General features: G+C 38.9%; 1 protein-coding gene across 3 annotated transcripts in view; it reads left to right on the top strand.

Moving 5' to 3' along the window:
- The window catches only part of fto (FTO alpha-ketoglutarate dependent dioxygenase), a 284,644-nt gene that overhangs the window by 95,710 nt on the left and 161,771 nt on the right, over positions 1–27,163 (top strand). The window lies entirely within an intron of this gene.

Here is a 27,163-nt window from a genome sequence, read left to right as displayed (position 1 = left end):
GGTTTAGTATGCAGAGGACTCGGCTTTTCCGATTATGCCCTCCTTTGTCTCGGACCATAATGGCATTAAAGTTTGGAGTGTTAAAGCCGGGATGATGGATCACTGGGGCCGAAGACTCATAAACACAAGCATGGGCCGGCTGATTGATTAAGCCTTCCCGCTTTCTTTTCAGGAGGCTGTTGTTTCTGAAACAGCGCTTTAAGTGGTGTGGAGTGCGGGGCATTGGGCGCGAGCGCGAGAGAGAGAGAGAGAGTGTGTGAGAGAGAGAGAGAGAGAGAGAGAGAGAGAGAGAGAATGCTAAATGTGACCGCTGGGGACCTCATGCTGCTTTATAAGTACTCAAGTTGAATGATGACTTCACTTCCACCACCCTAGTGACCCATCTATTCCCTTAAACTCACTCACTCGCTCACTCATGCTGCTCACACTACCCTCTATTTTCCACTATTTTCTTATACACACATAGATAAATACATGTACACACTCGGCCACACACACACACTCACGCACAGTACTGTCCCCTACACTACATTATTATTATTAATATTTTGCCTTTTCTTCTTAATGTAATTTATCATGTTGTCATAAGACTTTTTCTTCTAGATATCAAGAATATGTGTGTTTTATTTCGTTTACAGTATTTATCATTATTCTACATAAATCCATAGTTTTAAAAGTGGGGTCCAGTGATGCCCCCTCTTCCACTCCTTTCTTCCTGTTTCTCTCATGTTTTATCTTTATTTTTCTTTATCTCCTACTGTTCTCCCGATCTTCCTTTTTGTCTCTTTACCTCATATTGTTTCTATCTCATTTTTTGTATCTATTGTATCTTTTTTGTCCCTTTTTCTGTCTCTCTAACTCTCCATCTCTTTATCTCTCTTCTGCTCTCTCTCAACTCTTTCTTTATGTTTCTGCCTTTCTCTCTTTTTCTCTCTCTCATTTTGTCTCTTATCTATTCCTAATATCTATCTTTATCTCTCTTTCTGTCTCTTGTTCTCTCTCGAAATCTTTCGTTTTGCGTCTCTCTGCATCTTTCTCTCTTTGTTTCTCTCATTATTCTAATTAATAGTTTTAAAAGTGGGGTCCAGTGATGCCCACTCTTCCACTCCTTTCCTCCTGTATCTTCTGTTTTATCTTTCTCTTTCTTTATCTCCTACTGTTTCCCCCAGTCTTTCTTTTTGTCTCTGTACCTCATATTGTTTCTATCTCATTTTTTTGTATCGCTTGTATCTTTTTTTGTCTCTTTTTCTGTCTCTCTCTAACTCTAACTCTCCGTCTCTTTATCTCTCTTCTGCTCTCTCAACTCTTTCGTTATGTTTCTGCCTTTCTCTCTTTCTCTCTCTCTCATTTTGTCTCTACCTATTTTTAATATATATCTTTATCTCTTTGTCTCTTGTTCTCTCTCGAAATCTTTCGTTTGGTGTCTCTGCATCTTTCTCTCTTTGTTTTTGTCTCTCTATCTCTTTATCTGTATTTCTCTGCCTCTTTCTCTTTTTCCCTTTTGTCCCTTTTCTGTCTCTCAAATTATCTCTCTCTCTCTCTCTCTTTTTTCTCTCCTCTGCTCTCTCTAACTCTTTCTTTATGTTTCTACCTCTTTCTTATTCACTCTCTCTCTGTGTCTCTGTTTCTCTCCATCTAGTTTTAATATCTATCTATCTCTCTTTCTGTATCACTAGGAGTAAAAGCATAAAGATATACAAAAGCAGTGTGTAAGACTGGTGGAGGAAAACATGCCTAATCTTCTGCTCTTTCTAATTCTTTCTTTATTTTTCTGCTTCTCTCTTTTTCCCTTTTGTCCCTTTTCGGTCTCTCTGATCATGTCTGTCTCCCTTTCTCTCTTCTGCTCTCTCTAACTCTTGCTTTATGTTTCTACCTCTTACTTATTCACTCTCTCTATCTCTTGGTTTCTCTCCATCTATGTTTAATACCTATCTCTATCTCTCATTTTCTCTCTCTCTCTCTTTCTGTCTGTAGTTCTCATTCGAAATCTTTCATTTATTTTGTGTCTCTGAATCTTTGGATGATCACAAGCCATGCATCCCAGCTGAACAGCTTGAATTTTTTTGCACCAGGAGTAAAGGCATAAAGTTATCCAAAAGCAGTGTGTTAGACTGGTGGAGGAGAACAACTGTAATTAAAACCCAGGGTTATTCAACCAAATATTGATCATTTCTGAACTCTTAGAACTTTTTGAATATGAACTTTTAGGTTTTCTTTGCATTATTTGAGGTCTGAAAGCTCTGCTTTTTTATTCTTTCTTGTTTCAGCCATTTCTCATTTTCTGTAAATAAATGCTCTAAATTACAATATTTTTATTTGGAATTTGGAAGAAATGTTGTTTGTAGTTTATAGAATAAAATAACATTGTTCAGTTTACTCAAACATAAACATATATGTAACAAAATCAGAGAAACTGAAGTGATCTCAATTTTTTTTTTTTTCCATAGCTGGACAGAACTTTTTGCACTTTTTGTAGTCCAGATTGCATTGTCATTGAGGAGGAACGGTAGAGGGTTATTGCGGAGATCAGACTCATTAAGATTCGGGGTTGAGGGGGCAGGGGGGACGGGGGTCTTTGGGCAGTTAAACAACAGGGCTGTAATGTGCTCTGGGTTATGGTAATGCATGGACAGCTTGTCCTACACATCTTATGCTTGCAGAGACACGATGCGGCCAGGATAGCTTTGGGCAAAGGTACACACAAACGCACACACACTCACACACACACACACACGTGCATGCACCCTTTTCTCAGGTAGCCCTCACTCTGACAGGCGTTTTGGCCTGTCACACCTACATCCTGCTCCATTACTCTGCAGGGGGTGACCTCTGCGTGACCTGTGGGGTCCAGAGTGTGTGTGTGTGTGTGTGTGCGGTCGGTCCGGTGTGTGTGTGTTTGTGTGTGGGGTGGCGGGCGAGGGGGTGCGGCAGTGATCTGAACAGCTGTGCTGTTTGTAGGGACCGTGCTAACTGCTGTAGACTTTGTAAGGTCATTAGATGATAATAGAAATGATTACTGAATTACATGGGGGCTTAGGAGAGAGAGAAAGAGAGAGAGAGAGAGAGAGGATTTGATAAATGGCCTGTGAAGGTGTCCATCTGGCCCCTACTCTCTCTCTTTCTCTCTCTCTATTCTCTCTTTCTCTCTCTAGTCTCTTTTTCTCTCTATCTCTTTCTTTTTTTGCTCTTTCTCTGTCTTACTGTCCTTCTCTCTCTCTCTTCGATCTCTTTTTCTCACTTTCTCACAGCTCCTTTTTTGATCTCTTGCTCTCTTTCTCTCACTCTGTCTCAATCCTCTCTTCTTTTGTTCTTTCTCCCTCTTACTGTCCTTCTCTTTCTCCCTTCAATCTCTTTTTTCTCATAAATCTTTGTTTTTCTCTTGCTCTCTCTCATTTCTATCTTCTTTTGGTCTTTCTCCCTCTTACTGTCCTTCTATTTCTCTCTTAAATCTCTTTTTTCTCACAACTCTTTGTTTATCTCTTGCTCTCTCTCATTTCTCTCTTCTTTTGGTCTTTCTCTCTCTTACGGTCCTTCTATTTCTCCCTTCAATCTCTTTTTTCTCTCAACTCTTGCTCTCTCTCACTCTGTCTCTTTCTCTTTTTGCCTCACTCTGTCTCAACCACTCTCTCTGCCATCTGTCTCTTCTTCTCTCTCTCTATTCCACTCTCTTTCCTTGCCTATATCTCTTCTTTATCCCTCGTGATCTCTCTGTCTTTTTTCAATCTTTTTTTCAATCTCTTTTGTCTCTTCTGTGTTTCCTTGACTTCCTCGTTATAGCTCTTCTTTATTCCTCATGCTCTCTCTTGTCTTGCTTACTCTGTCTTTTTTCCCGATTGCTTTTTGTCTGTCTTTATCTCTCCATCTCTTGTTTTTCGTCTTACACCCTCTCTCACTCTGTCTCATTTCTCTCTTTTTTTTGGGTCTTTCTCCCTCTTACTGTTCTTCTTTCTCCCTTCAGTTCTCACTTTCTCACTCTTTTTGTCTCTTGCTCTCTCTCACTCTCTCTTTCTCTTTTTTGTCTCACTCACTCTCTCACTCTGTCTCAACTACTCTCTGCATTCTGTCTGTCTTCTTCTCTCTCTCTCTATTTCACTCTCTTTCCTTGCCTTCCTCATTATATCTCTTCTTTATCCCTCATGCTCTCTCTGTCTTTTTTCGGTCGTTTTTTGTTGTTCTTTCTCACTATTCTCTTTTTCACTTTATTATTGTACATTATCTCTGTCTTTCTCTCTCAGTCTATTATTTGTTGTCTCACAACCTCTCTCACTCGCTCATTTCTTTTTTTTGGTCTTTGTCCTTCTTGCTGTCCTTCTCTCTCCCTTCATTTTCTTTTTCTCACTTTCAAACTTTTTGTCTCTTGCTCTCTCTCACTCTGTCTTAACTGCTCGCTCTGTCTTTCTCAAATTCTATCCTTTACTATCCCTCTCCTTCTCCTTGAGAAAGAAAAAAAGAGAGACATAGAGAGATTGAATGAGAGAAAGATAGAAAGCGTGAGAAATAAGACGAGAAAGAGAACAATCAAGAGACTAAATCTATTATGCTCTCTGTCTTAATTACTCTCTCATGCTTTTTGTCTTAATTACTCTATTTTTGATTGCTTTTTGTCTGTCTGTCTTTCTGCCGTCCTGTCTTTATTCTTTTCTCTCAGCATCTATTTGTCTTATACATACTTTCTCACTCTGTCTTTTTTTCACTTTATCTCCTTTTTGTCTCACACACACTTTGTCACTCTGTCTCTTGTTCGTTGTTTCTCTCCATTATATCTCTTGCATACAGTCTCTCTCTCCCTCTCTCTCTCTCTCCCTCTCTCTTTCTCTTTTTTGTTTTCTGTCTCTTCTTTCTTTGTGTTTCAGTGTTTTTTGATTCTCTCACAATGTCTCTATCGCTGCATATGTTGGTCTCTTTTTGTCTTTCTTTTTGTCTCTCTCTGTCCCTCTTTTTCTACCTCTTTTTGGCCCTCTTTTTTAGAGTTGTGAACGATTATCAGTAAGCTGAGAGAGATAGAGACAGAGAGAGAGCAAGGGGAAAAAGAGGTGTGTGTGTGTGTGTTAATGTGCAGTGCTTGACTTGTTGCCCTCTGTGTCTCAATGGAGCTGCAGGAGAGTGGGTAGCCATTGACCTTTGACCTGGCAAGCAGTTGGAGTGCCAGGACTGTGTAAATCAAGTGCTGCTGAGCTTAACACACACACACACACACATCATATACACACACACAGAAGCTGTTTGAAAGAGGAAGTAAAGGCTGATTTGGGTAATGTGGTGTGGGTGGGTTTAGGTTTGCTGTATTTAAGCACAGACTCACAGGCTGCTCATCCTAAAGGGTCACAGGTGTAGCACCTCCTACCAATGTATCAGTTAAATATGGAAAAACACATTTATTTATTGCCAATACATTAGGACTATTCGGAGCGCTCCATTACAGGGCTTTTGCTTCTCAATTTTTTATATATTTTTTTTATCTCGACTGAAATGTCCACTTCTTTAGTCTGTAGAATAAAATAAAGCATCTTTAGATTCATTTCTGGAGTGGGTCAGTGTTTCTGATACAGCTGCCCTCATCATTCATTCCTCTTCCCCGACCTCTGACCTGTGCCTGTCTTTGTTGTTATTGGTCGTGTGCTGTGACTTCTGACCTCACCTTGATGGAAACCTATAGAAATAAAGACTGTGGCTGTCATCACACTTAGTGGTTTGTCTTTATCTCTCTCTCTCTCTCTCTCTCTCTCTCTATCTCTATCTTTTTTTCTCTCTCTCTCTCTCTAATACTCACTCAAAAGGTTGGACTCAACATATAAATTATGGCTGTATGTAATTGGAATAATTAAATGGCAAATGTTATTTTTTCAACTATATATATATATATATATATTAAACAATGCTGGCCCCTGAAGTCACCAGCCCCACCCCCACCCTCACACTAAATAAATGTATACACTTGCAAAGGAAAGCTATGAGAACATAAAAAAACAAAAATACTAATAATAATAATAATTTAAAAATGTCAGTTCAGGGGAAGTGTGGAACTCAAAAGGAAATCTGCAAAAACAGTTTCAAAAAATGTATTTTTTGTTTTTTTTTCTTTGTTTGTTTGCTTGTTTGTATTTGTCACATTTTTGTCTTTATATTTGAAAAAAAAAATGTTTTCATCGTTCATTTTATTATGGCTCCCTTTTTCTGTATATGTCCTTCACATTACAAAAATCCTATGGCCATATTATACAGCTCTGGAAAAAAAAAAAAATAAGAGACCACTTCAGTTTCTGAATCAGTTTCTCTGATTTTGCTATTTATAGGCATATGTTTGAAGAAAATTAACATTGCTGTTTTATTCTATAAACTACAGAAAACATTTCTCTTAAATTCTAAATAAAAGTATTGTCATTTAAAGCTTGCATTTGCAGAAAATAAAAAAGGTGCAGAGCTTTCAGACCTCAAATAATGTAAAGAAAACAAGTTCATATTCTTAACGTTTTCAGCGTTCAGAAATCAATATTTGGTGGAATAACCCTGTTTTTTAATCACAGTTTTCAAGCATCTTGGCATGTTCTCCTCCACCAGTCTTACACGCTGCTTTTGGATAAATAACTTTAAGCCTTTACTCCTGGTGCAAAAATTTAAGCAGTTCAGATTGGTTTGAACTCAAACACACACATATAGGTACATGTTGCAGTCTGGTCTCATTGAACGTTCTTCTTTCATATGCGTAATAAATCTTTATCTTATTTTTTTTTCTTTCTTTAACCCCAACACACACATTCCCTTACAAGTGTGGTGACTGACACCCCAGCAAACTCCCCTTTCTTTCACCAGGGTCCCGTACACACAGCCCTCCTCCTGTCTGTGGGACAGGGGGTACAGGGGTGTCTCTGTAGCTGTCAGTCCTGTGACATGTCCTTTGTCCCGGAGGTGACTGTGTCCCTCCTATCAGAGCACTAAAGAGAGTGGACAATGGCCGCGCTGTCCCCGACCAGAGAGGAAAAGATTGTGTGTGTCTGTCCTTAATGAAGACGGACACACTCGAGCCTGCTGGAGTAGAGCAGATGACAGGTGGCATTCAACAGGGGGCGGGGCACATGACTGGATAATACAGGAGCTACACACACACACACACACACACACACAAACACACATACACACAGACAAACACTCACACACAATGTGACTAATAGTTTGTATAGTTTGGTCTGAAGCAGCTCTGAATACAGTACCAGTCAAAAGTTTAGACACAGGTTAAATCTAGGGTTTTTTCCTGATTATAAAATGTTCTGCATTGTAGATTATTACTAACATCATCCAGACTATGAAGAAAAAATGAAAGAACTAATCCAAATTATGAAAAGAACTACTGAACTAGGTTAAAAAAATACTTAAAAAAAATGAGATTGAGATGAGATGAACCAGATTTTTTTTTATTGTAATATCGCAAATTAAGAGAACACAGACAAGGTACACCTGTGAAAGTAACAAGGAGGCGGGGTTACAAATGAGCCAGGGCTGGGCTAAGGCGGAGACAAGACCAAAAACAGAACAGAGCACATGGGGAGGTAAACAAAGACAAAACAAGAGAGACAGCTCTACACATGCATTTGTTGACAAGCTGAAAGACAGATCCGGCATCTGTAGTTAAAGAAGCCTCTGGACAATTTAACATAGATATAAAATAAAGACGGGTAATGCAGTGCCAGCTTCACCAAAGTTACATACAAGGGTTGGACAATGAAACTGAAACACCTGTCATTTTAGTGTGGGAGGTTTCATGGCTAAATTAGAGCAGCCTGGTGGCCAATCTTCATTTATTGCACATTATTGCACCAGTAAGAGCAGAGTGTGAAGGTTCAATTAGCAGCAGGGTAAGAGCACAGTTTTGCTCAAAATATTGCAGTGCACACAACATTATGGGTGACATCCCAGAGTTTAAAAGAGGACAAATTGTTGGTGCACGTCTTGCTGCAGCATCTGTGACCAAGACAGCGAGTCTTTGTGATGTATCAAGGCAATAAATTTTGCGAGGGCAAAGAGGTTGAGGAAGGGAAAACACAATGTGTCGTTCTCAGGGCCTGTGTTCAGTGTTTTACTTGGCACCGACTTCACCGTTTACAGAGTTTGTTGGCTGTAACTGTTCTCATGATACCTCAGGGTACTGTGCTTACAGGCAAACACCTGTGTCTGCCGTTTGGAACGATGGGAACACCAATGCATACACACACATATATATATACACACATACACACACAAATACACACACACATACACACACACACACAAGCTGCTATTTACCCGCTATAGCATGCTCAGAGAGAGAGAAACAAATCAAAATGGCATGTGTGTGTGTGTGTATTTGTGTGTGTGTGTGTGTACTCCCTCGCTCAACCCTGTCTTTCATCATTGGCAGGGCTATAATTAGCGTGAAAGTGATGGTTACATTTAAAAAGCTGTTGTCTAATTTGTCTGCCTTTATCGAAACAAACATGTGCAGTCCCACCCCGCTGCTGTTTGTGTGATAGCACACAGGCTTCAGAGCGGCCGAGCTGGTAAATGACTCAGTGTCTTATGTATTAAAAAACTCTTTAATAATCATACAGTGATGCATGCAATAATTCCCAGCTGCCAGACTTCCCATTACCTGTCTATCTCATGCCAAACTCAGTCCCTAAGAGCTGTCTGTCTAAATGTCTTAGTAGTAGTTGTGATTAAAAAGAAAAAATATATATTTATCTATCCCTTAATCGAACACAGTTGATTACAGCAATACACAATCCTATATCTTGAAAAACACTATCAAACTAGAAGCAATCCCATAGTAACCACCTGGGATACCATAGAATCCATCTAGCAGTACAGTAGCAAATACAGTTGCAAATATGATATCAACCTTGTAGTGACCATCTGGGATACCATATCATCCATCTAGCTATACAGTAGTCACCACCTTGCAACCCCATGTCGCGTATCTGGGATACCATATAATCCATCTAGCAATATGGTAGCAGCCACCTTGCAACCCCAAAGCAACTACCTGAGCAATACAGTAGTCACCACCTTGCAACCCCATATCAAGTACCTAGAATACCATAGCGTCCATCTAGCAACATGGTAGCAACCACCTTGCAACCTCAAAGCAACGGCCTGGGCAATACAGTAGTCACCACTTTGCCACCCCAAAAAACTACATGGGCAATACAGTAGTCACCACCTTGCAACCCCAAAGCAACTACCTGGGCAATACAGTAGTCACCACCTTGCAACCCCAAAAAACTACCTGGGATACTATATAATCCATCTAGCAATACAGTAGGCACCACCTTGCAACCCCATATCGAGTACCTAGAATACCATAGCGTCCATCTAGCAATATGGTAACAAATACATTAGCAACCCTGCAGTGACCATCTGGGATACCATATCATCCACATAGCAATACAGTAGTCACCACCTTGCAACCCCCAAAGCAACTCCCTGGGCAATACAGTAGTCACCACCTTGCAAACCCATATCGAGTACCTAGGATACCATAGCGTCCATCTAGAAATATGGTAGCAAATACATAAGCAACCCTGTAGTGACCAGTGACCATCTGGGATACCATATCATCCATCTAGCAATACAGTAGTCACCACCTTGCAAACCCATATCGAGTACCTAGAATACCATAGCGTCCATCTAGCAATATGGTAGCAACCACCTTGCAACCCCTAAAGTGACCACCTAGGATACCATGGCATCCATATAGCAATACATTAACAACCAAGTATCAATCAAGTAGCAACCCCATAATGACCACCAGGGATACCATATCATCCATCTAGCAATACAGTAGTCACCACCTTGCAAGTCAAAAGCAACTACCTGGGAGACGATAGCATCCATCCAGTGATACACTAGCAACCACCTTGCAACCCCAAAGCGGCCATCTGAAATATCATATTATACAACCAAACCTAAGCAACCACTAAGGGACTCTATGTCAAGCACCTTGCAACATCATGTCAACCAGCTGGTATACCATACCAACCACCCGCCAAAAAAATGACTGGCAACAGAGCAGCACTCCTGTTATTAATCTAAATGAAACCCAAGTTTAATGTATCATTTGTTGTTTTCTACCTCCCACTATTGTGCTTTGACTATGCCTTTTAAAATAGTTGTCAATTAAAAGTAGCCAAATGTTTTTTTAGCGAAATTATAGATAACAAAATGATGGATTAATTTGATGTTTCCAAAAGAATCAAAATGAGGTCTTCTCAGTGAGGTTTTCACTCCTGCTAAGCTTCATCTGCTGAGTTTTTTTTTTTACAGATGTAGGCCAGACAGAGAAACGTCGAAACGTCCAATTTGTCTGTACATGTGTGTCTACACGTATTTTGACAAACGAGCGAATTCGCACAACACGCAAACCGCACGCCAACTCGTATACGCGTACGCTTCCACTGCAGCACACACAAACACACACACACACACACTTCTGTAACCGACGTGGCATGCTCAGTAATGTCAGCATGGATAAGCCCCTTTTCCCGGCTTTAGCGTTTAACTCTCCACTTTGTGGCAAAAGTCTAAACACCATCTTACCATAGGACATGATTCAGCACATTGCCAACTGGTGTAAAACACCCCCCGACCCGGCCTTGCCCCAATCCAGAGACACAGAAAGAGCTAAAAAAAAATAAAAGAGAAAGAGAGAGAGAGAGAAGGAAAGGAATAATAATAATAAAAATAAAATCTCTTCTGGCTTTAATTGCTTGTGGGGCTTAATGAAAACAGTCATTTCATAATTATGCTTTTCGCAGTAAGAGTTTGGCCGGATAGCAATTAAGTGAGCCGCAGGCTTTTAGGGCCTGTGAACGCGCGGCTAATGCTGCCAGAAACCCTGCTTTAATATGGAAACATAGCTGGAACACGTGAGGGCTTAACCAGATTGGAGGGAAGGCGAGGAGGTGGTGGTGGTGGTGGAGGAGGAGGAGGAGGAGGAGGATTCCCAAAAGAGGCGAACCCAAAAAAAACACAGCCCACAGGCACGATGGCGGAGGAAGGATGTGTGAACAAGGATTTGGCCTGTCAGGATTTCTGTTCTAGCACCAATCCCTTTTCCTACCACTTCTGCCTAACCCGCGGAGGAAGACGTTAATATGCGACGTACGTCTGTCTGAACGAGGTTCTGAGGAGGTTTCTCTTGTTCTAAGTAGGGCCGCCTCCTGAAAGTAGAGTCGAGAGTCGAATCATAAGTTATTAGCCTGTGTCTGTCCAGTGTCTTTCCTTTTTTGGTTCCTTCCTGCTCCTGTTCTCTGTTCTCTTTTGTTTACCTGTCATGTTTCCCAGCCATGTGCTACTGTTGTGTTTTGGTCCTGTCTCCGCCTTAGCCCCGCCTTGTCATCTGTAACCCCTCCTGTCTCATTTGTAACTCCGCCCCCTCATTACCTCCACAGGTGTCCCTAGTGTGTGCCTGTGTATAAATACCCCATGTGCTCCTTTGTTGTTTGTCGTGCTTTTTTTTGACCGCGTCCTGTTACTCTGTCTGGATTGTGTTTATATGTTTTGTTTAGCCTCAGACCTGCTGTGTTTTAGTCTTCAGTTTTCCATGTTTGCTTTATGTAGTTTGTTTTTTTTTTTTTGTTATTTTGGCTTGTTTGTTTCAGTATTTTAGTTTATCTTCTGGTGTATAGTGTTTGTTTCAGTAACCTTTTTCTTTATAGTTAGTCCCTAGTGTTTTGTTCTTTGTTTATTTTGCAATCATGGAAAATAAAAGCGACTTACCTAGCATCCAATTCTTAACAACAACGCCACTGTTGCAATCACCTGGGTACCACAGGAAGCCCTTAGGAACTCCACATCATCCACCTACCTAGCAACTCCCTGGGATACCATAGCAACCTTTTAGTCACCAAATAGCATCTACTCAGCAACTTTATACAGCAACTTTATACAACTGAAATTTCATAGCAACCACAATTACAAATGTCAACGTCAAACACCTACTTGTTTTGGCTGGTTAAATTTGATTTAATTACATTTTATACATGATTTTGAATTATTATATTTATATTATATTAATAATATATTATTAATATATTATCTAATATATTATATTATATATTATATGCTTTTTTAACATTTATTTAAAGTAACAGTATCAGGTATTACTGAGTGTAAAGGCACAGTGTTGGATGCAGGTCTGGTGCAGGCCTCAGCGCTGCAGAGCTTCAGAGCTTCAGTGTTTGTTTTAGGCAGAAGCGGTGGACCCGGGGGACAGCAGGGGCATTGAGTTAATAACAGCTCCGGGCAGGGGGGTGTGTGGGGGGTGTTTGGTGGGCAGTGGTGGGCTGGTTCTGCAGCTGTGTGTGTGCAGGGATGAGGATGATGGGTCTCAGAGCAGTTCAAATAGATCTCTCAATTATTCCTTTAGCTAACGTTCACCACTAACCATCTCCACCGAGAGGATCCCCCTCCATTACTGCACACGCTTCCTCCTCCATGTTCAACTAAACTCTCTCTCTCTCTCTCTCTCTCTCTCTCTCTCTCTCTCTCTCTCTCTCTCTCTCTCTCTCTCTTTCTCTCTCTCTCCATCACCTATTTCTCTATTTCTCATTATTTCTCTCTATAACCTCTCTCTATTTCTCATTATTTCTCTCTATAACCTCTCTCTATTTCTCATTATTTCTCTCTATCACCTCTCTCTATTTTTCACTTTCTCTCCATCACCTCACTCTCTATTTCACTTTCTCTTTCTCCATCACTTCTCTCTATTTCTCACTTTCTCTTTATCACCTCTCTCTCCATCACCTGTCTCTCTCTCTCTCTGTTTCTCACTATTTCTTTCTTTTACCTCTCTCTATTTCTCACTTTCTCTCCATCACCTCTCTCTCTATTTCACTTTCTCTCTCTCCATCACCTCTCTCTATTTCTCACTATTTCTTTCTATTACCTCTCTCTCTCCATCACCTCTCTCTATTTCTCACTATTTCTTTCTATTACTTCTCTCTTTCTCACCTCTCTCTGTTTCTCACTTTCTCTCTATCACCTCTTTCTCCATCACCTCTCTCACTCTATTTTTCACTTTATCTCTATCACCTCTCTCTCATCACTTCTTTCTCTATTTCTCACTTTTTCTCGCTATTACATCTCTCTCTATCACTTCTTTCTCTTCATCATCTCTCTGTCTCTCTCTCTCTATCTCTCTTTCTTTCTTTCTTTCTCTCTCTTTCATATCACATCTTCCCATCATCTCTCTCCATCTCCATTCTCTCTCTCTCTCTCTCTCTCTCTCTCTCTCTCTCTCTCTCTCTCTCTCTCTCTCTCCATCACCTCTCTCTATCGTTTTCTCTCTATTTGTTTATAATTACTTATTTACTTCTTACTCTGTTTCTGAACTTTTGCTTACCCAATCTTTCTTTTTCTTTTTTACTCATCCCTCTTTCATTTATTTGTGTCTTTGCTATCTTATTCTTTTTCACTCTCTCTCTCTCTCTCTGTCTTGTTACCATGTTGTTGTTTTTTTTTTCTTTTGGTAAGTTCAGGTGGGTAACCAGCGTGTGTGTGTGTGTGTGTGTTTGGGATGTGTGTGTGTGTGTGTGTGTGTGTGTGTGTAATTAGTTCTTCATACCCTTGACTGTACTGAAGTGATGTGTGCAGTAATGACAGTGTTAGCTTTCCCTAATCTCCCTCTTTCCACACACACACACACACACACACACACACACACACACACAGGGCTGCAGTCTCACATCCTTCCCTCTCTGTGTTAATTATATGTAACGCAGGGCTTCATGGCGAGCATATTGTGTGTGGCAGGCGGCTGTGGGGTTATGAATGATGCGCAGTTTGTGGAGATAGTTATGAAAATTTCATCTGTCTGGCGTGGCGGCTGCAGCTGCTGCTGTCAGCGGCTGCACTGAGGAGAAATTACAGCGGGTCAAAGCAGTCAGAGAGAGAGAGAGCATCAGCACGACCTGCCCTGTCACACACACACACACACACACACACACACTAGCGACACGGCCGCTCCCACAGCTGTCTGTGTTCATTACCAAACTTACAGTGGGAGACAGTGGAGAGGTGGAGCAGACCTTTACACCTCACCTCTGCCATCATCTACTCTATGTGTGTGTGTGTGTGTGTGTGTAGGTTTGTGTGTGTGTGGTAGCACACTCCCTCCTTTTACATCTGCATTTGTTCATAATTGGTTGTGCACATGTCTTATTCAAACAGAAAAGTGTGCTTGCTAAGTGTGTGTGTGCGTGTGTGTGTGTGTGTGTGTGTATGAGCCTTTAATTAAGGCCTCTTTTCTTCTTAATGTTTAAAAATCATTACGCTTTTTTCGTTATTTATGTATTTTTTATGTCAAAACAATGTTAATACTCTTTAAAGTAAATAATAAATCATAGCTATGTCTGAGCTTTATGTAATTTCAATATTTAATATTAATGTTGGATCAAGTAGCATCCAACAATTCAGGTCTTTTTTAAAGGGTTTACTCTATATTTTCATACTTTACTTCATTCATTATATTTTTACTGATGTCTTACGACCATATTGAATAGAAAAAAGCTAAGATTAGATTTACAGTTATAATGACACTGGTAATAATAAAAAAAAATGATTTTCTAATCATTGCTATTGTAAAATGCCTCTAAAATACAGTACATATACATTTAATGACGGTTAGGTCATTTCCATCGCAAAAATTGACAGTGCGCCTTATAATCTATTGCAACTTGTATATGAATTCTACCAGTCAGTTATTAAGGAGCAGTAAAGCCACTCCACTGAAGTACAGCTTTATAAGGGTGAGTTTACAGTGAAGTTTCTCCAGCACTAAAGCTGGGTGCAGCAGCAGCCGCTTTAGCATTAGCTGCTAACCGCAGCGCTAGGATTGTAGTCTGTGAGTTTGCCATGTTAAAACAAGCTACGTGGCATGAACCGCTAGCTGATAGCGCCCTGGGTTACTGGAACACTCAGGGTTCCTCAGTGTAGCGCTATGAAGCAGCATTTTCATCCCCTTAGTGCTGTGGCTAGCAGCTAATGCTAATGCTTATGCTGCTGCACCCAGCCTTAGAGCTGGAGAAACTTTATTAAAAACTAAGAAAACCCTTAGAAAAAATATTGGAAATCTAAGCTCACTGTAAATATATGAAAGTACTTTACATACCCAAATAAACATTTGTTTTTCAGGAGAGAAATCTGTGTAGATTAACATTCAGAGTTCGTTTGACTTTGAAAGAAAATGTTTCTCTTTTTTTTAAGAATTACAGTTTCGTTTACTTAGGCTCCTCCCCCAGCTTTCCCATTAGAAGGGAAACAGGGCGACACCCTTACTTACTTCAATGTAGTGTCTCTTAATGCGCCGTATAGTCTGAAAAATACAGTAAAAAAACCCCAAAAAAAACACTTTAACACTTTAAAATAAGAATACCTTTATAAAGGGTTTACAAATGGTTTATAAAGGAGTTTATTATTGGTTATGAATTAGGTTTGGAATAATTTAAAACCTATTAATAAGCAATTAATAAATATATGAAAACGCATTATTTGAAAAGGCAACAGTGAGCTAAAAATTTACAAAATATTAATTCTACACTTATTTACACTGCTAAACCTCAGATCTTTCTAAACATATCTTACTTTGTGCTTTCCATCAATCAGCATTAAACTTATCATACTAATATATTTGTATAAGTATATTTAACTCTTTACTATAAATCAAATGACTATAAATGAAACCACAGATTTGACACTGTTGCCTTTTTCAACTGGTGTGCTGTAACTGCTTAACAAAAGTTTTTTAAGGCATTTACAACCTAGTCAGTAATACTTAATTATATATAATTTATAAACCATTTATAAACCCTTTATAAGGGTGTATAAAACGTATTCTGGTTTAACACATTTTTAGTCGATATACAGTAGGTGCGTACCCAAACCACGTACATCTTCATATGTCACACAAACGTAGACACTGCACCATTGAAATAGCAATCTGCCATACCACACCGGACCACGCCTGGCTCTTGAAGGGAATGGCAAGTGGCACTCTGACTGGTTTAATGCATGTTATGCCCAAAACACACCCTTGATCAAGAAAGGTTAGTGCAGTTACAGTATAAAGTCTTGAAAGGGGTATCTGGTTAGTAGTGTTAAATATTTTATTTTACTTTACTCTGCTTTTCTTAGTTTTACACATCCTACAAATAATGTATACAAGCTTGAACACACAAAACAGAGTACAAGACTAGTGATTAACGAACATTTACAACCGTGCATGAGCTCTATAGGTACATTTAGCCATTAAACAAGTAACGTCAGCTTTTAGTGAATCTTCAGTGAGTCTTGTGCAGATCTGCTCTAATTCCTAATATGTGAGTTTGATCAGATCAGCTAATAAAAAAAATATTGGTTAATTTATAAACCATTTATAAGGGTAGTCTTTTTTCTTTTTGAGGTGGTATCGAAAATACTATTGAAAATATTAAACATATTCTGGTTTGTTTAACACATTTTTCTTGAGTTCGAATTGTTTAAAAATGCATTAAATAAGATGAGGTGTGTCCAAAATGTTGACTGCTACTGGAGATAAAATTTGTACTCATTTGTGTATGAGCTTTTTGATCATGATTGGATATGTGTGTGTGTGTGTGAGTATGTGTGTATATGTGTGTTTAATGATTGTGCTGAATCTCGCTGTTGCTCATTTGCCGCTTTCAAACATCTCTAATAATGGCTTTTTTTTCCCCCCGCTCGCCTCAGTTTAGTTGAGTCCCTGCGCTTCTCAGTTTAACGAGACGTCTCCGTTTAGCCGCCTCTCGTCAGCGAGACGGAGCTTCCAGAGAATTCTATTAGCCCGAGCAGCATCTGTTAATTACACTTCCACACAGCCTCGCTCTCAGACAAATGATGAACTGGGCTACAGCTGTAGCGCGCCGCGGCGATAGGCAGCGCTTTCTCTCCTCGCTACACAGCCACTCTCAGAAATGGGTCATCAATCCGCCGGCGATAAATGTCTTTGCTAGGTAATGAGTGTCTTATCAGGCCTGGATTAGCCCAGATACTTTTTTTCTTTTTTTGTAATTAGTGAAACAACGCAGTTCTCAGGCAGCGTTTGGCCGTGTTTTACCACTCTCTGAATTGTGTGTGAACTTTCGCGAGGATGAAAAGAAGCGGCCCAGGAGGAACGGCAGCATACGGCGTGGTCGGGAATGAAAAGAGAGAGAGAGAGAGAGAGAGAGAGAGGGAGAGAGAGAGCTAAGCCCGGGCCGTGCGGCGCGTGGAGAGATGTGAAATGAGCCAGGGTGTTATATGAGAGAGACCTGGCACTTCAGATTCTGAGCGTAATGCTCACAAAGGGCAGTTAAAGCCAGGCTGTGAGATAGGTCAGAGAGAGAATATGCTGGATCTGAGGGGTTTGTAGTGTTTTCTCTGCTATTAAACCCATTAAAGCACATCATTGCTGTCCAATGAAAAACATGTATCTCCAAAATGGCAACTTTACTGGACAGAAATTCTGTAAAACTGTCTTAACTGTCAATAGAAGTCAATGGAAAGAGTTAAATTTAGGTCATTTTGGAGAATTTCTATTTCTATTCCGTTCCTTTCATCAAGACATTTTGAAACTGTGTAACAATGGCCGTTAGCACTTTTCTTCAACGTATGTCGCCAGGCCGGATCCCTTGGCTTGGCGCGTGTGGGCGTGGAACAGCAACAGATGTAGTAAATCATAAGTTTAAGATTTTTAATTTGTAATCAGTCTCATTGTCATCTATGCTTTGGTTAATCCATATCCATATATGTTTTAAAGACACCTGTTCTGTGTGTGTGTGTGTGAGGCTCGTACAGTATATGTGGGAAGTCGCAACCTGCTCCTCCCTGATTGGCTGGAGGCAGTGAGCTCTGCTGAACTTTTTCGCCAGGGGCTCTTTCCTTTGAAATGAATAGGATGTGTTTAGATGTGACTTAAGTGCTAGTGGACACGTACCATAAGGGACAGTGTTGTTCCGCAGTGTTCATTACTATCTTACACCCAACCTACTGTCTGGTCTCATGCCTTCCAGTGGCACTTGTGAAGATATCTATGCAGAAGAGCATGGCGATCTCGAATTAAGGTGTGTTCAGGTATTATTCTGGCATATTCGCTCCTGTCTTGGCAGGGAATTGTCAACATAGGTCCGTGCACAACACTACGCCATTGAAATAGCAATCTGCCAAACCACACCAGACCACACCTGGCTTTTAAAGGGAATGGCAAGTGACACTCTGATTAGTTTATGGCATGTTACATCCAAAACGTACCCTTGATCATGCAGTTAGTGCAGTTATAAAGTCTTAAAAAAGAAAGGGGGATCTGGTTTGTAGTGTTAAATGTCTTTACTCAATCAAGAATTGTGAAAGTGTCCTCAAGTGCATTAATGAAGACCATCAAAAATGTTATGATGAAACTGGCTCTCATCAGGACCGCCCCGGGAAAAGAACCCAAGAGTTTACTCTGTTGCACAGGATACATTCTTTAGAGTTACCAGCCTCAGAAACCACAAGTTAACAGCTCCCCAGATAAGAGCACCTAAATTACTCTCAGAGAGTTTTAATTGTTTAACACTTTTAAGTTTAACTACATGATTTCTTATGTGTTTCTTCATAGTCTGTTTCTTCAAAAAAAAGAAAAAAAAAAGCATTAATTGAGAAGGTGTTATCAAACGTTTGACTGGAATTATATATTTAATTATTTTATTATTATTCTTGTATGCAGATTGAACTAACTGATAAGTGGATATACTGTGTCAAAGCAAAAAAATACACGCTGATATCAAAAAATAACCTTGTATCAAACATAATTTGAATCTGGCACATTGATGAATGGACCAATAGAGATGCTCCAAGATCATTTGGATCATTTGGAATCTTTTTAGAATTATTTTTTGCTTTGAATTTTATTTAAAGATATTTAAAGTTAAGATGGTTTTCTACTTCTTCTATAAAAGTTTCTGATTTATACTAATAAAAGCGTTATAAACAACATTGATGATATAGTCATATAATAAGAATTATACCAATATGGACATACAGTCTGACCTGAGTGATGCTCACTGTGTTCTGTTGTGATCATGTACACACCGTGGACTTCTAGTTCACTTGTGTTTCCTCTCAGCTGAAGTGAAGGATTTTCTCACTTCCCTTCTTTCTCTCTTTCTTTCTTTTCGCTCCTCTCCTCCGTGTTATCTCCATCCTCAGGCCCTCCTCATGCACACACCCTGCGGTCTGCCTGCCAGTGTGTGTTCTCAGGTCATGCAACCGATGGTGAATTGCCTGTGGGAAGAAGCGAATCCTCTTCTTCCTTTTTCTTTCTTTCTTTCTTTCTTTCTTTCTTTCTTTCTTTCTTTCTTTCTTTTTTTCCACTCTCTCTTTCTTTTGCCACTGCTTTTGTATTATTTTATTTTTTTTATTTTTTATTTTTTTTCATCTGCAACTCATTCACATTCCCTTTACACTCCTCTTCTGTGCTGGAGGGATCTTTTATTTTGATGTGCTCCCTCCGTTCTGATACTTTCTTCTTCCCCTAACACACACTCACACACACACACACACACACACACACACACTCACACACATGAACACACACATAGTCTCTTTTTCTTTTTAGCATCATAAAATCACAATGCAGTATATTCGGCCTGAGTTGGAACTATTCACCATGCAGTTTGACACAGAGGGGCCAAATTCCTGCTGCACACCGCTAGCTAAATGGCCCTTCGAGCTCCAGTGGCTATCATTGCGCACACACACACACACACACACACACACACCTCCCGGCCCACAATCTCAGCCTTATCCGACATTTATGGTCCTCTAAACTACACTAGCGGGTCCACTAAAGACATCTTGACGAATAAAGCCATCAGGCCGTCTGCCGCATTAGAAAGCCTCTCAGCATTGTTATTGATACTTTACGAGGACATTTTTACCTCCGCCGCTTTTATTTCTTCCCCCAACTTTCTCTCTAAAGCGAAAATGATTAATCTAATTTTGAGCTGATGGCAGAAATGGGGGAAATAAAATTCAGAAAGATAATGTGGCGGCACTGTGGCACAGCCAGAAACCAGACATGAGTCACGCGCTACTGCTAACTAGGAGTGTGTGTGTGTGTGTGTGTGTGTATGTGTTCGCACATTTTGGGAGGGATCTTTGTGAGGACCAGATGTCATGTCCCCACAACCATGGTGTAAAATGTCATGAATCGTCGGTTTGTGAGGACATTTTGGTGGTCTTTACACATTTGATTTTTTTATATTCCTTTACTTGGATATGGATAAGGTTAGAGTTAGGTGTATTATAAATTAGCTACAATAATATCAAAACCAACATGAGCACCAGATGTCCTCACAACCATGGCGTAATGTCATGAATTGTCGGTTTGTGAGGACATTTTGGTGGTCCTCACAAATGTAAAGCTTTTTTAATATATTTTAATGTTTACTGACTATGGATAAGGTTAGAGGAAGGTGCATTATAAATTAGCTACAATAATATCAAAACCAACATGAGCACCAGATGTCCCCACAACTATGGTGTATTGACATAAATTGTCGGTTTGTGGGGACATTTTGGTGGTCCTCACAAATTCAAAACCTTTTTTTTTTAAGTACATTTATATATTGACTAACTATCAATAAGGTTAGGTTTAGGTGTATTATAAATTAGCTGTAAAACCGATGTGAGAACTAGACACTGTAATGTCATAAATTGTTAGTATATTATTAATTACTTACAAATAATTTACTCAGTGAGGTGTGTTTGTGTGTGTGTGTGTGTGTGTGTGTATGAATGTATTATTATGTAATGGGAGGTCCTAGGAGAAATAGCAAAACTTATATGTGCGTGCATTCGTGTGAGTGTGTGTGTGTATGCATAATTTGCATGGTACCACTTTGAGGACCAGATGTCCTGAAGTGTTCAAAAGCAGACTGTAATATCATAATCTGTCTGTTTGTGAGGACATTTTGGTTGTCCTTTTTGCTATACAAAAGAAGTAGTTCTTTACTTAGAAAATCTAAAAAATAAAAGTGAAATCATTTACTTTCACAGTGAAGTTAATGCTAGGGTAAACTCACATTTAACTATGTTTGTGAGAACCAGATGTCCCCACAACAATGGTGTAGTGTCACGAATTGTCGGTTTGTGGGGACATTTTGGTGGTCCTCACAAATTCGAAGGGTTAGGTGTGAGGGGTGTAGTATAAATGAACTACAGTTATTATTATGTGAATCTAAGGTCCTCACAAGAAACCAACGAGTGTGTTTGCAGGTTTTAGTACTTTTGTGAGGACCAGATGTCCCCACAAGAATAATGTAGCGTGTACTTTCATGGTTAGGTAAGGGGTGTAGTATAAATTTGTATTTTTTATAAATTATTATTATGTGACATATTACATGCTATGAATGTTTCTCACAAGAATAGCAAAACAAATGTCTGTGTGTGTGTGTGTGTGTGTGTGTGTTTTCCTGCAGTGGGCTCTTTGTGTTTGGCTGTGTGACTTGCTGAGTGTAGACCCACTTTGCTGCCATAGCGAAGCTGTCACATTCCCAGGCAGATGCAGCAGCGCTAGCTTTAATGGCAGCTGATTAGGAGAGGCACGCATGCCAAGCTTATTAACCACCCGGCCTGACAGCAGCATTTGCTACACTGGCAAACTGGCATTAGGACGGGTGTAAACACCTGAGAGAGAGAGAGAGAGAGAGAGAGAGAGAGAGAAAGAGAGAGAGAGAGAGAGAGAGAGAGAGATAGAGGAGTAGCAGCTCAGGTAGCTCAAATTTCAGTAAAATATACTGTATATCTACATGTACGCTTCCGAACTATAAGCTGCTTGTTAAGTTGGCATCATGCCATATTGACATATATTATGCATATATCACATAACCTATCCTAGTTACTTTAGCCAGCTAACATATAAGCAGCTACTAGACACATGCTAACTTCCTTTAAGCTAAAATCAGCATTTTTAATTCCCCAAGAGAACTTCTACTGTATGTTAACTTCTCTCTGAAAGAACTCAAGGCTACTTTAACAAGTAATTAAATGTTTATGTTAACTTGCGATATGAAACATGCTAATCCAAAAGCAAATGTAGCCAATAGAAGCCGCCGTATTTATGATATAATAACTTTTAATGCTTGTAATGGATGTAATGATTTTTTTTTTAATGTAATATCCCTGAAGAAAATATGGAAACCCATAACCAAGTGTCTCAAAACAGGTACATTGACTTATCATCAGAATATCTAAAAACCTGTGAGACAGTACATTAAAGCACATTGTCTAACAACAATGAGCTAGTATCTTAAAATAATGACTAAACATCTTATAATAATGAGATACTGTCTCTAGCAGTAATGAGTTAGTCTCACAGTAACATTTTAGTGTATCATAATAATGACGTAGTAACTCACAATAATGACTTAGTATTTCGCAATAGTGACTTTTCAGTATTTCATAATAATGTATTAATATATTACAATGACTTAGTAACTCACAAAAATGACTAACTATCTCACAATAATGATTTAGTATCTCATTAAAATGACTTAGTATATTACAATAACGACTTAGTAACTTAGTAAAAACCTAGTGTCTCACAATAATGACTTAAAATCTCATAATAAGGACTTAGTAACTCACAATAAAAACCTAGTGTCTCATACCAATGACTCGGTATCTCATAATAATGACTTACTATCTCACAAAAATGACTTAGTGTCTCACAATACCAACTTAGTAACTCACAATAATGATTTAGTATTTCATATTAATGACTTAGCATATCAAAATAATGACTTAGTAACTCAAAATAATGACTTAGTAACTCACAATAACGACTTGTTATATCATAATAATGACTTAATAACTCACAATAATGACTTAGAATCTCATAATAAGGATTTAGTAACTCACAATAAGGACTTAGAATCTCATAACAATGACTCAGTATCTCATAACACTAACCCACAATAATCACTTAATGTCTCACAATAATGATTTAGTATCTCATCATAATGACTTAGTATCTCACAATAATGACTTACTAACTCACAATAACGACTGGATAACTCACAATAATGACATAGTAACTCACAATAATGACATAGTATCTCACAATATGGACCTAGTAACTAAAAATAATGACTTAGTATCTCATAACAACGACTCAGTATCTCATAATAATGACTTACTATCTCACAATAATGACTTAGTGTCTTACAATAGCAACTTATTAACTCACAATAATGATTTAGTATTTCATAATAATGACTTAGCATATCACAATAATGACAAAGTATCTCGTAATAATGACTTACTTACTTACAATAATGACTTAGTATTTCATAATAATTACTTAATATATCACAATAATGACTTCGGATCCTGCAGTAATGACCTAGCAATTCATACTAATGATTAAGTATCCTGCAATTATGACTTAATATTTTTTAATAATGGCTTATTATCTCACAATAATAAGGTAGTGTTTCACAATAATGATTTATAATCTTGCAGTAATTTAACGACTTTGGTGTCTTACAGACATAAAGACATAGGACCTCATAATAATGAAATATTATCTCAAAATAATGGTGTAGCATTTTACTTATTAAACAAGAATTCGAAAGACAGAGGCTTATTGTAGAGATTTCCCAAGAAAGGACCAGACGCAGGGAGTAACATACACGCAGAGTGTGTGCTGCATCTGTGTGTGTGTTGAGTAATGACGGCAAATATGTGTAAAATCCTCGTGTTAGTCACGGAGAGGTATGTTCAGGTGTGTGTGATCGCCCTTCTGATTGAGATGTGATAAAGCACGGTGCGCCCGGGGCTCATCAGTCTGACACATGTACTCATTTTATGTCCGGGTGTGTGTGTGAGTCGTCTGAAAGATATGCTTTAGTGCGATGGTGTGGTTTGGAATCTGTGTATGAATGTGTAATTTTGATAAGGGTGTGTTGGGTAAGAGTGTGAGTATATTGTATACGTGTATTCTTCTATTCACTTTAATTGACTCACCTCTAAAGCAGTAATTTAAGATGGCTTTGTCATATGGATCCCCAGCGTGGATCATTTATTGGCGAAGCTTCAGGTTTTGACACGTTATCTCTCCAGCAGACATACCTGAGAACGGAATGCCTCCTGCTAGCCTGCAGGCTAACAATGATAAAGTCACTCAACATGTCTTAATTGAGCTATCAGCCTTTTGCTTTCCCACAGCATGTGTGGGCCTTTTGCATGCAAATACATCAAAGTTGGAAATGCGAGCCTGAAATCATATACACATGTTTACTGTGCATTGATGAGGTAGCTGCAACCGTCAAAGCCACAGGTGGTAAAGAGACACTGATAAAGCATAACACTATATAACATCCTCTGTGTGTTAGCAGTGTGCATTGTGTTGGTGCGAGTGAGTGGTTTAGACACAGCAGTGCTGCTGGAGTTTTTAAACACTGGATCCTGTAACTCTTCCCACTCTATTGGACGCTTCTACTGAAATGCTTCAACTTGTAGATAATGTAAAATCAGAGACAGAAGCTCTGAATCTGTTTCTGCACAGTTTGTGTCGTTCATCAATGGGAACATGATGCTGCCCACAGAAAACTCTTGGTTGGTGGGCTATTCTCAATCCGTCAGCGACACTGAGGCGTTTAAAAACTCCAGCAGCACTGCTGTGCCGGGTTGATTCACTTGTAACTTGTGTACCAAGATAATCTGAAACTTTAGATGATATTAAAGGGTACTGTAAAGGGTTGGATATCAAAAAGTCTTTGCAATTGACATTAAATCATTTTTTAAAATAAAAATAAATAAATACGTTTTTTTAAGACATTCGTGAACGTGTTTCCATATTTACTTTTATGAGACTCTAAATTGTTCTTTTGATTGTACTTTTAGTCCTATTGCAGAGTTTTTATTTTTATTAGTACCGCTTACTTTTCCAGTCTTTTGTTGACCCCTCCCAACTTTTTTTTAGAATGTGTTAAAGGCCTAAAATGCAGGAATGGATGTTTATTCATAAATGGATTGAACTTGACCGGAAAAAAAAGAATTGTCTCAGGTTCACACCATCTGCAATCAAATAAAATCGAAATAAACGTGTATGATTTCAATACAATATATCAAAATATATGCTGTTATTTCAATGTAGTCTATAAACTACGGACAACATTTTTCCCAAATCCCAAATTAAAAATATATTGTCATTTAGAGCATTTATTTGCAGAAAATGAGGAATGGCTCAAATAAGTAAAAAAGTAGCAAGCAGAGCTTTCAGACCTCAAATAATGCAAAAAAAACAAGTTTATATTCATAAAGTTTTAAGAGTTCAGAAATCACGATTTGGTGGAATAATCCTGGTTTTTAATCACAGTTTTCATGCATCTTGGCATGTTCTCCTCCACCAGTCTTACACACTGCTTTCGGATAACTTTAGTAGCAGTTCAGCTTAGTTTGATGGTTTGTGATCATCCATCTTCCTCTTGATTATATTCTAGAGGTTTTTAATTTCGTAAAATCAAATAAACTCATCATTTTTAAGTGGTCTCTTATTTTCTGTATTCTTTTTTCTATATAGGTAGCCACTCATTTTGGGGACCTTCTGGAGCTAAAACTCTAGAAGATGACCAATGAAAACTTGTCTAGTCTCTGTAGAGACATACTTTTAGCGGAATAAGACTTTTTATCGAACCAATGAACATGAACATATTAGCACCCTACATAATTCCAGGCATGGACTAGAGGGGTAAAAAAAAAAAACATATTTGAACTGTTTGTTTTTTACTGGTGATCATCCAACATCCTGACCTCACTAGTGCTCTTGTCACTGAATGCAATCAAATCCTCACAGCAGTGCTCCAGCAAAATCTAGCAGTGCAGAACTAAAGAAGCCAAGTTCAGGTATAGTTTGCCTGATTGACTAGACTTTAAGTACAGCAGCTGTGGGTTGGAACGTGCACTATGGGGCTGTGATAGCTCTAATTGGGGGCTAGCAGAATCTGATAATAGCAGCATAACGCCGCCTCATTACCAGCTCCCGCAGCTTGATTAAAATGTTGGGGTTTATTGAGAACGGGTCTCTGGCCCGGGGGTCTTAATGCATGTGTGTGTGTGTGTATGGCTGTGGGTGTACAATCTCAGCCAACCTGAACAACTCATTACTGCCTGACTCTAGCTGTAGAACTCTTATTAGCCTTATTAGCTCCCTTTGCACCTCAGTTTAATTCAGCATGAATTCATTCTTTTAACATTCTGTTTTTTTCCTTCAGCGCTTGTACCTGGATAGGGGTATTTTCTCCTTTGCTAGAGCCCAATTAGCCATGGAAATCAGTGATGTAAGCAGAATGTAGTGCCTGTGTTTTATATATGTAGACGATTCAAGAACTGTATGGAAGCAATCAAAGCATATTTAATCTTAATAATTTTTGAGTGACTCCTCTCCCCTAGTTGGTACTGAGTTGTAATGGGAAGTGTCTGAAATCTTTCCTCTAAGAATACAGCTCTGAAAATTAAAAATTAAGAGACCCCTTCAGTTTCTGAATCAGTTTCTCTGATTTTGCTCTTTATAGGTATATGTTTGAGTAAAACGAACGTGCTGTTTTATTTGTATAAACTACGAAAAACATTTCTCTCAAATTCCAAATAAAAATTTTGTCATTTAGAGCATTTATTTGCAGAAAAAAAAGTTTTAAGAGTTCAGAAATCAATATTTGATGGAATAACCCTGGTTTTTAATCATAGTTTTCATGCATCTTGGCATGTTCTCCTCCACCAGTCTTACACACTGCTTTTAGACAACTTTATGCCTTTACTCCTGGTGCTAAAATTCAAGCAGTTCAGCTTATTTTAAAGGCTTGTAATCATCCATCTTCCTCTTGGTTATATTCCAGAGGGTTTCAATCTGGTAAAAAAACAAAAAAAACAAAAAAAAACTCAAACACCTGGACTGGACTTTAGTTACATTTAGAGCATCATATCTCTTCTCTTATTGTCTACACTAATTGCTCAAGTTAAAGTTAATGCTATTCACTAGCTTCTCATTCATTTTTCTTCTGTTCCACCTTAAATGCAGCATCCTCAGGGACTGCTGCTGCACCCTTTAAGGTGGAATGGGAAAATTAGCTAGCTACAGTATAGTACCAGACAAAAG

Source organism: Astyanax mexicanus, chromosome 23 (genome assembly GCF_023375975.1).
Source record: "Astyanax mexicanus isolate ESR-SI-001 chromosome 23, AstMex3_surface, whole genome shotgun sequence".
In the NCBI taxonomy this organism is placed as follows: domain Eukaryota; kingdom Metazoa; phylum Chordata; class Actinopteri; order Characiformes; family Acestrorhamphidae; genus Astyanax; species Astyanax mexicanus.
This window is presented reverse-complemented; position numbering and strand designations above follow the sequence as displayed.